General features: G+C 42.2%; 1 protein-coding gene across 2 annotated transcripts in view; it reads right to left on the reverse strand.

Annotated features, from left to right (window-relative positions):
- Positions 1-13,584, reverse strand: part of PCOLCE2 (procollagen C-endopeptidase enhancer 2) — a 67,933-nt gene that overhangs the window by 51,949 nt on the left and 2,400 nt on the right. The window lies entirely within an intron of this gene.

Raw genomic sequence — 13,584 nt, forward strand, 5'->3', positions numbered from 1 at the left:
TAAAGCAAGGAGAAAATTAACAAATTTAGAAAAAACTGTACTGAGGCTCCAGTGGGAAAACGTCACCTACTTGCTTATTTATTTAGGATTTATAGTCTCCCTGCTTCTCAGACGGGTTTAAGGCAGCAAGCAAAATGTTTCAATTCTTCCAGTCTCTTATCAATTAAAACCTAATTGGGACAGCTGTAGTGTCCTAAGGGTCACAAAGTCCCTGAATTAAACTCTGTTAACGAGGAGAGGAAACAGAAAACCCAGCTAGAGCACTCCTGTCCTGATCACACCGGCCTCGAGCCTGGGCCTGCAGACCTTCTCTGTTAACCACATTCACCTTCACTGGAGAGTCAGATGTGAATTGTATTAACTCATGTACTGAGTTAAATGATTATTCAGGCAACTGACCTAATCGAGCCTAGTCCAACAATGTACACGTACATTTTTTTAAAAACCCATAGCTAAATTGTAATTTAAGTCTCTATATAATTCCAAATCCTGCATTTGGTTTAAGGCCAGGAAATAAGTGTTTAATGCCAAATTTCCATTCCCCTATATCTCCTGCTGTGGTTACGTCAGGCAAATAGTAGTCACAGAACCCCTCGCTAGGTCCTTAGGTATAAGTGACTTAAATATTGAGTTCCTGTCTAAATTCACTATTTGTTTCCTCAAATTATACACCTCGTACTGAACTTACTAGAATGTCACTATATGTTTCAGTTTTCACACAACCCCATGCCCCTCCATTGATGAATTTCTTCTCATGAAGCCACATGAGGGTTATTGTGAAGACACAAATCTCATATTTTAATTTATAATTTCTTTAAACTAAATATGAATATAATTTAAATTTAACCAGGCTTTTTGGAACATGGATTCAGTATGATGACTTTAACATACATTAGTAACAAAATTACTCCCGAGGCAGTGGTACATAATTGCTTATTAAGCGCATTTGGAAATATCAAGGAATGTATAGTAATAGCTCTGTGAAATCAATCAAAGGGCGTAGAAACAATTTCTCAAGTCTTGGAGTAGTGTAGATATAAAATGGGTCATAGTATCATTTACTATGTGCATGAGGCAATAAACTTTTTCATCTTAAACAATCTAAGACTTTTACAATTTAAATTTCAATTTTTCAATACCTGAAACTACTTACAGTGAGCATGATAATTATTTGCACACATAACTAGTACTGATGTTCTTGTTTACTCCTTACCAGGTTATGAACTCCCTGAGGACAGAAACTATGCCTTGTCTTTTTAGCCCCTTGGGCCCAACCCAAGGCTTAGTACATGGTAGGCACTCAATAAGTGTTGAGTGAATGTATATTTATGTGCCAAATAAGCACATAATAGTGTACTTATATCACTTAGCCAGAAATTTTGTGCTAATCTTTTCATACCATTTGCAGGCATGACCATAATAGGCAGATACAAGTTCTTTAGACATTAATTTCCCATCTGTGAAATGGGCATATTGATATATGTCCCACTGATTTCACAGAATTCAATGCAAGTGACATGATACAATATATCTGAAGTGTGGAAACTGAAAAAGAAGATACCTACTAAAAAGGGTTCCAAGTGGCTAACTGAGCTCAAAACAAAACACAAAAAAACAGAACCTAGGAGCCATTTCTACACAGAGACCTCTCATGCCAACTGCACTTCAGGGAGAAGCCTGAACTGAACTGTCTGCCTGTCTGGCAGATCTGGTTTCAGCCCGCTGAGCCAGCCCTTACAAAGTTCCTGGAATCCTACTTCAACCAATAGGACTGAGACTCCCCATCTAATCAAAGCTGCACAGCTACCACCCCATCAGCTTCTTCACCCACCAATCAGAGCAGCTCCATTCAGACCAATCAGGGCAGTGACTTTTGGAACAATCTAACTGCAAGAATTTAGAATCCTCATTTGCATGATGACAGGCCAATCAGGGACCAGGGGAGGGAACTTTGGTCTGTATAAGTCAGCTCCCCCTGGTTCTGAGAGAGCACTTTCCCTTTCCACTGAAAACTGTTTCCACAGCAGGAGCTGAAACACTGGAGATTGAATACAGGAGCAGAACAGAGGGAAGAGCAGAGCAGACTGGTATGGAGCAAAGGAAACCAGTGAGGAGCCAAGCAGAGCGGTGTAGCCCAAGAGGGTCCTGGGCCCAGAGCCACCTCACAGCCATGCTGTGTCATAGTTAAGCTGTTCCACAGTGGTGCTGTTTTCACAGCCTTGCTGGATCACAATGAGCTGTTTGGCAATGAATAGAGTTTCTTTCTTCACCACACCCCAAAGGGGGGATTATCATTGGCACTGAGTTGGCACCAAAACCATCGGTCGACAGAAGGAATGCTGAAAATCATACACATTATCACTTTAGGTCCATGAACTATATAATAACTGGTATATTTGATTCCAGCTGAATAGAAAAAAATAGGTAGTTATCAAAATGATAGCACACATGCTCCCTGGGGAATCCGAATGTCTACATATGACAATTTATGCTTTTTTCCCTTCTGCATCAGTTAGCTAAATAACTAAAAATTTGCCATGTACTTGGAGCTTAAATGTGACTGATTGTATTCATCGTTAAATTCTCCTGATATTAATGCAAAGGTCTTGACTTTCTGGCCCTTCCACATTATTTACTTCAGAGATAAAGGTCCTCAATAAGTATCAAATTTTAAACTACTCAAATGCTTGCTGATTTTCCCCAAACCCAATTTATGCTGAAAATAATAAATTAACTCTTCAATAATTGGCTAGTGTCTGTACCTAAATTTTTTTGAAATAAAGAGATATAATAATAAATACCTTGTAATTTTAATAACCATTTCTAACAATAGGACCAGATACCTGGATTATCTCATTTTAAAGCTGTCTTGGGACTTCCAGCCAAGATGGAGGCATAGGTAGACACACTGTGCCTCCTCACACAACCAAGATAGGGACAACAACAATTTAGAAATAGAATAACAACCAGAACCGACAGAAAATTGAACTGTATGGAGGTCGGACAACCAAGAAGTTAAAATAGACCTGTTCATCCAGACCTGTAGGAGGGGCGGAGTCGGGCAGCAGGGTGCGGGTCACGGCTTGGAGAGCAGAGAGCATTGGGACCGGGAGTGTAAGGCATCCGGGGCATGCAAGGCCGCAGCAGGTGGACCCTGAGAGTGCAAGCAGCAGCTGGCAGGTCCCGGCTGCGGGGTGGCAACCAGCAGACCCAGCGAGGCGGGAATTATGAAGTAAGGTACTGTGCACAACCCAGGATCCCAGCGCTGGGAAATAGAACCTTGGGAAATTGATTGAAAACACTTGTGGGGATTGAGGCACAGGGAGATACTCCCAGCCTCACAGGAAAGGTCGTTTGAAAGACCCATGGGTGCACAAGCCCACCCACATGGGAATCGGCACCAGAGGGGCCCAGTTTGTTTGGGGGAAGTGGCTAAGGTCCGATGGAGAGTGGAGCAAGCGCCATTGTTCCCTCTCAGACCCCGCCCCCACATACACTGTCACAACCCAGCCACTGGGGTGCCCCGCCCTGGTGAACACCTAAGGCTCCGCCCCTCCTACGTAACAGGCTCAACCAAAGGAGGGGGGAAGATGGCTCAAACAGAATTAAAAGCCCCAGAGTCAGTACATTTAAGTGACTAAGAGAGAGCCAACCTATCAGATGCACAGTTCAAAGCACTGGTGATCAAGATGCTCACAGAATTGATTGAATTTGGTCACAAATTAGATGAACAAATGCAGGCTACGATAAGAGAAATGAAGGAAAATGCACAAGGAACCAATAGTGATGGGAAGGAAACTGGGACTCAAAACAATAGAGTGGACCAGAAGGAAGAAAGAAACAACCAAACAGAAAAGAATGGAGAAATAAGAATTCAGAAAAAATGAGGAGAAGCTTAGGAACCTCCAGGACATCTTGAAACGTTCCAACATCTGAATTATAGGGGTACCAGAAGGAGAAGAGGAAGAGCAACAAGTGGAAAACTTATTTGAATAAATAATAAAGGAGAACTTTCCCATTCTGGCAAAGGAAATAGACTTCCAGGAAGTCCAGGAACCTCAGAGAGTCCCAAAGAAGTTGGACCCAAGAAGGAAAACACCAAGGCACACCATTGTTACATTAGCCAAGGTAAAAATGAAGGGCAGAATCCTAGAAACAGCAAGAGATAAGGAGACAGTAACCTACAAAGGAGTTCCCATCAGACTGTCAGCTGACTTCTCAAAAGAGACCTTACAGGCAAGAAAGGGCTGGAAAGAAGTATTCCAAGTCATGAAAGGCAAGGACCTCCATCCAAGATTGCTCTATCCAGCAAAGCTGTCATTTAGAATGGAAGGGCAAATAAAGTGCTTCTCAGATAAGGTCAAGTTAAAGGAGTTCATCATCACCAAGCCCTTATTTTATGAAATGTTAAAGGGACTTATCTAAGAAAAGGAAGATAAAAAACATGTACAGTAAAATGACAGCAAACTCACAATTATTAACAACCACATCTAAAACAAAAACAAAAACAAACTAAGCAAACGACTAGAACAGGAGGAGAACCACAGAAATGGAGATCACATGGAGGGTTAGCAACAGGGGAGTGGGAGGAGGAGAGAGGGGAAAAGGTATGGAGAATAAGTAGCATAGTTGGCAGGTAGAAAATAGACAGGGGGAGGGCAAGAATAGAATGGGAAATGTAGAAGCTAAAGAACTTATGACACATGGACATGAACTAAAGAGGGGGAATGTGGGTGGGAGAGGGTGTGCAGGGTGGAGGGGAATGAAAGGGGGTAATGGGACAACTGTAATAGCATAATCAATAAAATATATTTTAAAAATCTGTCTTGGAAATTATGCCCAGCTTTAAATCTAGGAACAGAACCATTTGCATCAATCCCTACATACTAATTGCTGTTTCTGCTGGATAATAACAGTAGTCGCCTAACACATTCAGACATGATATTTAGTTTTAACTTCTGGAACCGATTTTAAATAACAATTCTTACATACCTATTAGAGGGGAGTTTACAGAGGTTCTCAGCTTCAAGTCCCCTCTAATTTGCATGGTTGTTATAAACAGAGAGGTTCAGCTGGTCCCACTCAGTCGGCCACACCGTTTGTAGCCCATCACACTCTGAATAGAGTTGCTTTCACAGGGTGTTATTTTGCTACCAAGAACTATTTTTCTTTTAAAAAAAATTGTATCAAATCATCAACACAAACCTCTACTTCTACTATGGGATTATAAATGCACACATTATGGATGAAAAGAAAAAGGAATAGAAGTTTTGGGCATCTGCCAAGTTTGCAATGAATTCATAATGAAATCATTAACAGAATACTGTTGTTTTTTTAAACACCAAAAATTACTGGCATATAATTCTGAAGGCTGGAAGTTCAGGATCAAGATGCCATCAGGGTTGGTTTCCAAGGAGGCCTCTCTTCCTGACTGGCAGATGGCTGCCTTCACACTATGTCCTCACGTGGCCTTTCTTCTGTGCCCCTGCCCACCTTGTGTCTCTTCCTCTTCTCATAAGAACAACAGTCTTACTGGATTAGGACCCCAACTTCATGACCTCATTTAATCTTAATTACCTCCTTAAAGGTCCTACTCATATATAGTCTCATGAATGTTAGAGCTTCAACATATGGATTTTGGGGGAAAATAATTCAGTCCAAAACACAAGGATTTCTCTAACGGGGGAAAGAAGGAACAGAGTCAAGTCAAGGAACATGTATAAAGGACCCATGCACAAGGCCAACAGTCAGGGGAAAGATTGAATGTGGGGGGTAGGGGGCAGGGCTGGGGAGAGTAATGGGGGGAAATGGGGACAACTGTAATTGAGCAACAATAAAAAAATTTAAAATAGCATGAACACAATACCATTATCATACCTAAAAATAATAACAATAATCTCTTAATATCAAATATTTACTCAAAGCTCAACTTTCCTCAATTGTCATATATTTTTATAATAGCTTCAAAATTTTTATCTTATTGAGCATCTATGGGAATAGCTTGTTTTTATCCTTAAAAACTATCAATAAGTGTGCATTTATTGAACACGTACTATGTAGTCAGCACTGTTCTAAGCCCAATGAGGAGCTGAGTACCCATGCAGGGAAATGGGGTCAAGTAGGTTGATGGGGCCATGTTGCAGAGGATGGTAAAACTCATAGCAGAGGAGTTTTGACTTGATTTGGTTAGAAATGGATAACCTTTGAATATTTTTGAGCTTTGAGATGGCAAGGTGAGCTTCCATTTTTCCAGTGATGGCCACATGACTGGCAATTTCCTTGACCCCTACACAGAACGGTGGTCTTGCTGCTGGGTGCCTATGCAGTCAAGAAGGCAAGCCTGTTGGGTTTTCGCTCACTCCCCACTCCAAGCCTGGGGAACACATCATCCTAGGCAGCTCCCCCCCCCACCCATGCTCAAGAAGGCTTCGTATTCATCTGTGTGTCTCCAGCACCTGACACAGAGCCTGGTGAGCTCTCTGTAAATGGGCTTTGCCTGTGTAGCAGTGACCTACATCACTGTGTTCTTGTTGACAATGACCCATCCTCTCTGACTTCCTGTAGGGACCTCAGAGACCTCTTACTGTCTTCTGCACATCACACGTACAGTTCTGCCCCTTTGCATGGGCAGACCCAGCATGCAGGCCACTGTATAGAGGGGCCCAGATGTTTGTATACCAATACTTGGGAGCTCATGTTGCAGGGCTGGGTATCGGTTGTTATTGGTTTTCATCCTAAAAACTGGGGTGACTTTTGCCTCAGCCCAATCCTATTGTCCTTGCAAGCTTCTTAGAAGAAGACCAGATGCCATTTTTTAAAGGATTATACATATCTTTGCTGTCAAATTATACTTAACTACTGCCTACAGTGGTAGGCTAGGTATTTTACACAGAAGCTCTTAAGAGCTTCTAAAGCTCTAAAAATTAACTTCAGAAATGCTCTAGAATAGCACTGTCGAAAGGATATTTTTGTGATGATGGAAATACTCATATTATGTACCATCTAATGTGGTAGCCACTACCCACATGTAGCTACTGAGTACTTGAAATGTGGCTAGTGTGACTGAGGAATGGAATTTTTAATTTTTAGTTAATTTTAATTAATTTAAATGTAAATAGTGAATGTAGACAGTGTATTAGACAGTACAGCAGTCTAAGAAATCACTATGAAAAATTTCAAGTACTATATACTAAGGACAAATCTAAATTTCCAGTCTGTGTGCTATACTTCTATACCAGAAAATCCAACACCACTGGGTAAAAGTTTGGGTGTGACAACTACTATTGACCCTTCTCAAAGCACACAGATGCCAAAATTAGGCTTTCCCCAATCCCCATTGATAAGAGTTTAATAAAAAAAATATTTGGTGGTGAAAGTCACCTTGCTGGAACACACTTCCACTCCAGAAGAACCAAACGGGAGGCAGGTGAATGGTGAGAGGCAGGCTATTTCTCTCTGAGACCCTTTCATCTTGAGGGGTCACTGTGATGTTTTAATGCAAGTGATATTGAATCACCCAGTGAGCATGCTATTCTAGTTTTATTGACTGCAGGAGCAGTAAAAAAGTACCAGACTGGATAGACCAGCTTTGGGAATGCCTTCAAGTGACAGCCTTGGATGAGGACAAACCCAGCACAGCCCTGGATGGAGCAGCTGCAAGTGAGGGGCCAGAGCCAGGCCCATCCAGCCTCTCAGCTGGTGCTGCTCACTGCACCCAGAGCTGCTGAGACAACTGCTGTAGGCAGATTCCACATCTGCTCATTTCCTCTGTTACCACCCTTGTCCACTCCACCACCTTCTCTCTCCTCAATAACACGTCAGCTTCCCAGTTGGTCTCCCCGATTCCATTCTTAGCTCCCTATGATGCATCCTCCACGCAGCAGCCAGAATAATCTTTTAAAATCAGATAGAGTAGTCACCACCCCCCATCCAGGATTTCACTTTCCATGGCTTCTGTTACTCATGGTCAATTGTGGCCTGGAAGTATTAAATGGAAAATTCTAGAAATAAATAATTCATAAATTTAAATTGCTCATCTTTCTGAGTAGCAGATAAAATTTCACTCCATCTCACCCAGGATGTGAATCATCCCTTTGTCCAGCATAACCACACTGTACATACAATACAATAAGGTATTTTGAGAGAGGCACCACATTCACATAACTTTTAATATAATATATTGCTATAATTGTTCTGTTTATTATTAGTTATTGTTGTTAATCTCTTACTGTGCCTAATTTATAAGTTAAACTTTATCACAGGTATTTACGTACAAGGTCTGTACTGAAGGTATCCAGCCATGTAATATGAAAAATAGTAACATTTATGGAGGAAGATATAAGATACAAGAAACATTTTACATAGGACAGTGACGACTTAGTCCCCTTTAAAGTAGGCACCTTGGGACCTCACACAGTTCTCCCAATTGCCATCAGCTGCCTCGTTGTGTTTTCCTGAATCTCATTGACAGCTGAAATCTCTTCCCTTTCAGAAGTAACTTAGTTTTGTGAAAAGCCAGAAGTCACAGGGCACCAAATCTGGGCTGTAGTGGGGCTGAGTCACCAGGCTGATTTGCTGTTTCACGAAAAAACTCTGCACAAGACGTGATGCATGAGAGGCATGTTGTGATCAAGTGCCAATCACCAGTTGCCCATAGCTGCGGCCTTCTAAATCATCCAAATAGTATCCATGGAGGAATGTTCAAGCTTAATGCAAAATCTGATGCAGATTTGTTGCTCTACTTGCTATGTTATTTTGAATGTGTCGGCCACACAGTACACATGCTCACTCAATGGTGTCTGCCACTCCCACTGACTAATACAGTGAAGTCATCATTGTTCACACATGCACATTCCAGTCCACTCTCCTTGGCTACCAGGTTACATCAATATTGTACCAACCTTTCCCATTATGTTAACAATGGCTGGACTTTTTCTGGACAGGCTTCATATGTACAAGAAAAAGTAGTATTTACAGGGTTCAGTACCATCCTCAGTCTCAGGCATCCACTGGGGGCCTTGGAATATATCCTCCTCAGACAAGGGACTACACTGTAATCTCGTTCCTCTGTTTAAGAGTCTCCAGCAGATTCCTGCTCAAAATAAAATTCAAACTCTCCCTCAACATGGCCTGCAGGTCTCTGCTCACCTTTTAAAATTCTCCGCCCACTGTCCCCCTTGTGCATCCTGTCCCAGCCACACTGACCTGGCTGTTCTTTAGACAAATCAAGCCTCTTCACACCTCAGGACCTTTGCATCTGCTGGTCTCTTGGCCTAAAGAGAGACTAGCTCCTCCCCAGACTTTTGCATGACTAGCTCCTCATCACTCAGGCCTCCACGTCAACGTCGCCTCCTCGGAGTGGCCTCCTGAGACAAAGCCGTCAGAACCAGCACCATGGCCAGTCTCTGTGCTGCTGCTCTGCTGTGCACGTGTGTCTGCAACTCTCCTACGGCGCACTCTACAAACCACAAAACCCACTTCGAGTGCACAATTCAATGACCTTTGTATGTCAAGTTGTACAACAATCACTGTAAGTCAATTTTTAAACACTTCCATCTTCTCAATACCACAATCCTTCCTGACCATTTACCGTTAATCCCATAATTCTCCCCTGTACTGGGCAACCACTAATCTACTTGTACATTTCTACAGATCTTCCTTTCCTGAACATTTCATGTAAATGGAATTGTAGAACATCCCATCACTTTATTTTACTTTTAATATATTTTTATTGTGATAAAATATATATAAAACTTACCATTCTAACCATTTTAAGTGTATGGCTCAGTGACACCAGTACATTCATACTGCTGTGCCACCATCGCCACCACCCACTGCCAGAACTCTTCCGTTTTCCCAAACTGAAACTCTGTCCCCACCAAACACCAATCCCCATTCTCCCTGCCTGAGCCCCTGGCGACCACCACTCTACTTTGTCTTTATGATCTGACTACTCTGGGTGCTCCGCACAGGTGGAACCCCACAATACGCACTGTTTGTGACTGGCTTATTTCACTGAGCATAATGTCTTCATCCGCGTTGTAGCGGGTGTCAGAATTTTCTTACTTTCTAAGGCTGAATAATGTTCTTTGTACATCTATCCTGTTTTGTGTTTATCCCTTCATCCATGGACAAACACTTGGACTGCTTCCACCTCTTAGCTATTGGGAATAATGGTGTCATGCACATGGACACACAGATGTCTGATCAAGTCCTTGCTTTCCCTTCTTGGGGGAATATACCCAGAAATGGAATTGCTAAATGATATGGTAATTCTAAGTTTAATTTCTTTTTTTTAAAAAATATTTTATTTATTTTTAGAGAGGGAAGGGAGGGAGATAGAGAGAGAGAGAGAGAAACATCAATGTGCGGTTGCTGGGGGTTATGGCCTGCAACCCAGGAATGTACCCTGGCTGGGAATCGAACCTGGGACACTTTGGTTCCCAGCCCACGCTCAATCCACTGAGCTACGCCAGCCAGGGCTTAAGTTTAATTTCTTGAGAAATTCCCCTACTGGTTTCATAGTTACACCAGCAGTGCACAAAGCTTCCAATTTCTCTACATCTTTGCCAAAACTTATTTTCTGTTTTTGTTATTTTTTCATAATAGCCTTCCTAATGGCTGTGAAGCAATATCTATCCTATTTTTATAATGACGCATTTACTAATCCTTGATTTTCTTGTTTAGTTGCTTTTAAAACATCAATTCCCTGTCTCCCCAAACGAGCTGCATGAGAGCGAGGAGCTTGGCTGCCTTGTTTGCTGCCGTAACCTCAGCGGTGCCCAGCACTCCACACCCAGTGCTAACCAGAGTGAAGATCTCAGGGCTACCACCATAGCTGTACCACAGTGCCTGTCCTTTCATCGCCCCTGCGGTCTGCAGGAGCTGGGGAGCTCCCTTCTGCTGCCTTGACAAACCACAGGACCATGAAGATGTTTACAAATTAGTGCTATTCCTTGTGAAACACAAAGAAATAAAGACGTTGTTACACTTGAGACCTTGAGAGCACCCACGGCCTTGTGAGCATTCTACTGAGGCTGTAATTAAACCCAAGAGAAAGTGCTAGGCTCCTCTGGAAGTTCTTGTAGTTACTCATATGCAAACATAAAAAGAGGCAGCCCCTTAAAACAGAATAAACTCAACCGGCTAAGAGTTAAAACTACAAAGCTTTTAACTAGAAAAGAAAATTGTACAATTATTTCTTCTGTATTGACTGTTTTCAAAAGACTTTTTTTTTTCAAAGAAGACTGGCATTTGTTTCTCAATTTCATGCCATCAATAATATGTCATCTGCCTGTTTCCCTTTCTTTCCACAGTGAAAGGAGACCTGAATTTCTCAGCTCCCTTGCTGCTAGAAGTGGCCATGTAAGTGAATCAACCAATAAAATGTAAGCAGCAAGTTGCATGTAATTCTGCACAATGCCCTTAAAGGGAGAAGCTATGCTCTTCTCTTCCTGTTAGTTGGCTGGAACATGAACACGGTGGCTGGAACTTAGGCAGTAATCTTGGACCAGGAGGTGGCAGGCAGAGCAGGAAGAGAGAAAGGTCCTGGGTGCCTAATGACTGGGAAGCTGCCACCCCACTCCTGGGTTGCCTACCTCCAGACCCTTTATGTGAGAGAACCAAACCTCTGTTTGAGCTGTCACTATTTTAGGTCTCTGTTACTGGAAGGTGACTTGGCCTGAACTCACACAGAACTGCTCCCATAAGATTATAGGAGAACCCAAGCACAGAACAAGTTCCTTAAGATACAGATGACAACATAGACAGTTCCCTAGAAGTCTGCATTGTTTTGAGCTGGTGCCAAGCCCACTGTGGTGAGGGGGTGGCAGTGATCTGCCATTCTGGCGCAGAAGACAGGACAACTCAGTAGCAGTAATAATGAGGATAATGAAAACTCAGACAGTAATGGCTAACATTTAACAAGCCAGTTATTACATCCCAGGCACCGCCAAAGGGCTTTGCCTGTATTATCTCATTTCATCTTCATGACAGTGCTGAGTTTTAAAGAAGATAAATCCTGGCCACACAGCTTGAGTGACAGAACGAGAATTTGAATCTGGGGATGTCTGACTGCCAAGCCCCCATGACTTACATGGCATCCAAGAGCAGCATCCACTGCACTGCCTCTGCCCCAGCAAAAGGCGAGGCAGCTGGGCCTCTCCTGAGGCCACTCACCACTTCTTTCCTGAGAAAAGCCTTCACTGGACACTCCCTAGCCCCAATCAAGGTTTGATGCCACACTAACAATGTCCCATAACACCCCAACAAACAGCCAGCTGTGAACTCCTCCTTGTTAGGCATGTGAGGCTGCTCAGCCATTAAGTTTCTTGGATCATTTTTACCTTATAGCCATTTAATTCCAATTGAAACACACTATGATATGAAAATCAGGCTGTTTTTATGTTTGTTTCAGAGCCTTCCTTCAATTTATGCTAATATCAATATTTCATAGCTATTGTCCATGATTTATGATCTCCGGGTCCCATGTGTTGCAACAACATAATGAAATCTGTGCCAGCTAATGAGATAGTTGATATTGGACAAGAGAGCATCAATGCATCTAAGAACCACTGTGTATGTTATGGAGGGGGCCCTCTTACCTGTCTGCCAAATGACTGGTGGGAATGCCTCATTGCAAAATAGGTTTCATTGTACACAAAGTCGGACTCATCAAATGTTTGACCCAGTAATTTTATATAACTTGTTCTAGGCCTCAGCTTCCCCGTCTATAAAATGGGGGTAATAATGTTACTTTCTTAGAGTGATTTGGAGCATTCAGTGAGATTGTGCTTGTTAATTACTTGGCACAGTGCCTGGCACAGAGTAAGGCTCAACAAGAGGTAGCTATTTTTGCCCTGGCTGGTGTGGCTCAGTGGATTGAACACTAGCCTAAGAACCAAAGGGTTGCTTGTTCAGTTCCCAATCAGGGGACATGCCTGGCTTGCTGGCTAAGTCCCCAGTTGGGGGCACACATGAGACAACCACACATTGCTGTTTCCTCTCCCTCTCCCCCTCCCTTAAAAATAAATACAATCTTTAAATGGAAAAAAAAAGAGGTAGCTACTTTTAAAAATCATAATCTGTGGGTGGCACCATCTGAATGAATGTCTCAGTGAACCAATGTGTTCAATTACGAAACAACTTCCCAGCAACCAAAGAATGAAGGAGAAAATCAGTTGGTTAGAGCGTAGTCCCGATTTACCAGTGTTGTGAGTTCGATGCCCAGTCCTGACACATACGGGAAGCAACCAATGAATGCATAAATAAGTGGAAGAGCAAATTTATGTTTCTCTCTCTCTCTCTCTCTCTCACACACACACACACACACACTCTCTCTCTCAAAACAATAAAAATAAAATAAAATAATCACTACTATGCTGACTGAAAAGAAGACTCAATCTAGCTGACTCTAAATCCAGACAATTTTTAAAAAGGTGCATGGCTGTAAACTAACACTTTATCTTGACTGAGCATCATTTTTGCCATTACTAACCAGCTAGGCATTTTATTAGACTTTGTTTGATATTTAGTCCCCAGTTATTATTATCCTTATTTTTTTGCTAATTTATTATTTTTATTTTT

This window comes from Phyllostomus hastatus, unplaced genomic scaffold, assembly GCF_019186645.2.
Source record: "Phyllostomus hastatus isolate PE091 unplaced genomic scaffold, TTU_PhHast_1.1 phas_contig_86, whole genome shotgun sequence".
Classification (NCBI taxonomy): domain Eukaryota; kingdom Metazoa; phylum Chordata; class Mammalia; order Chiroptera; family Phyllostomidae; genus Phyllostomus; species Phyllostomus hastatus.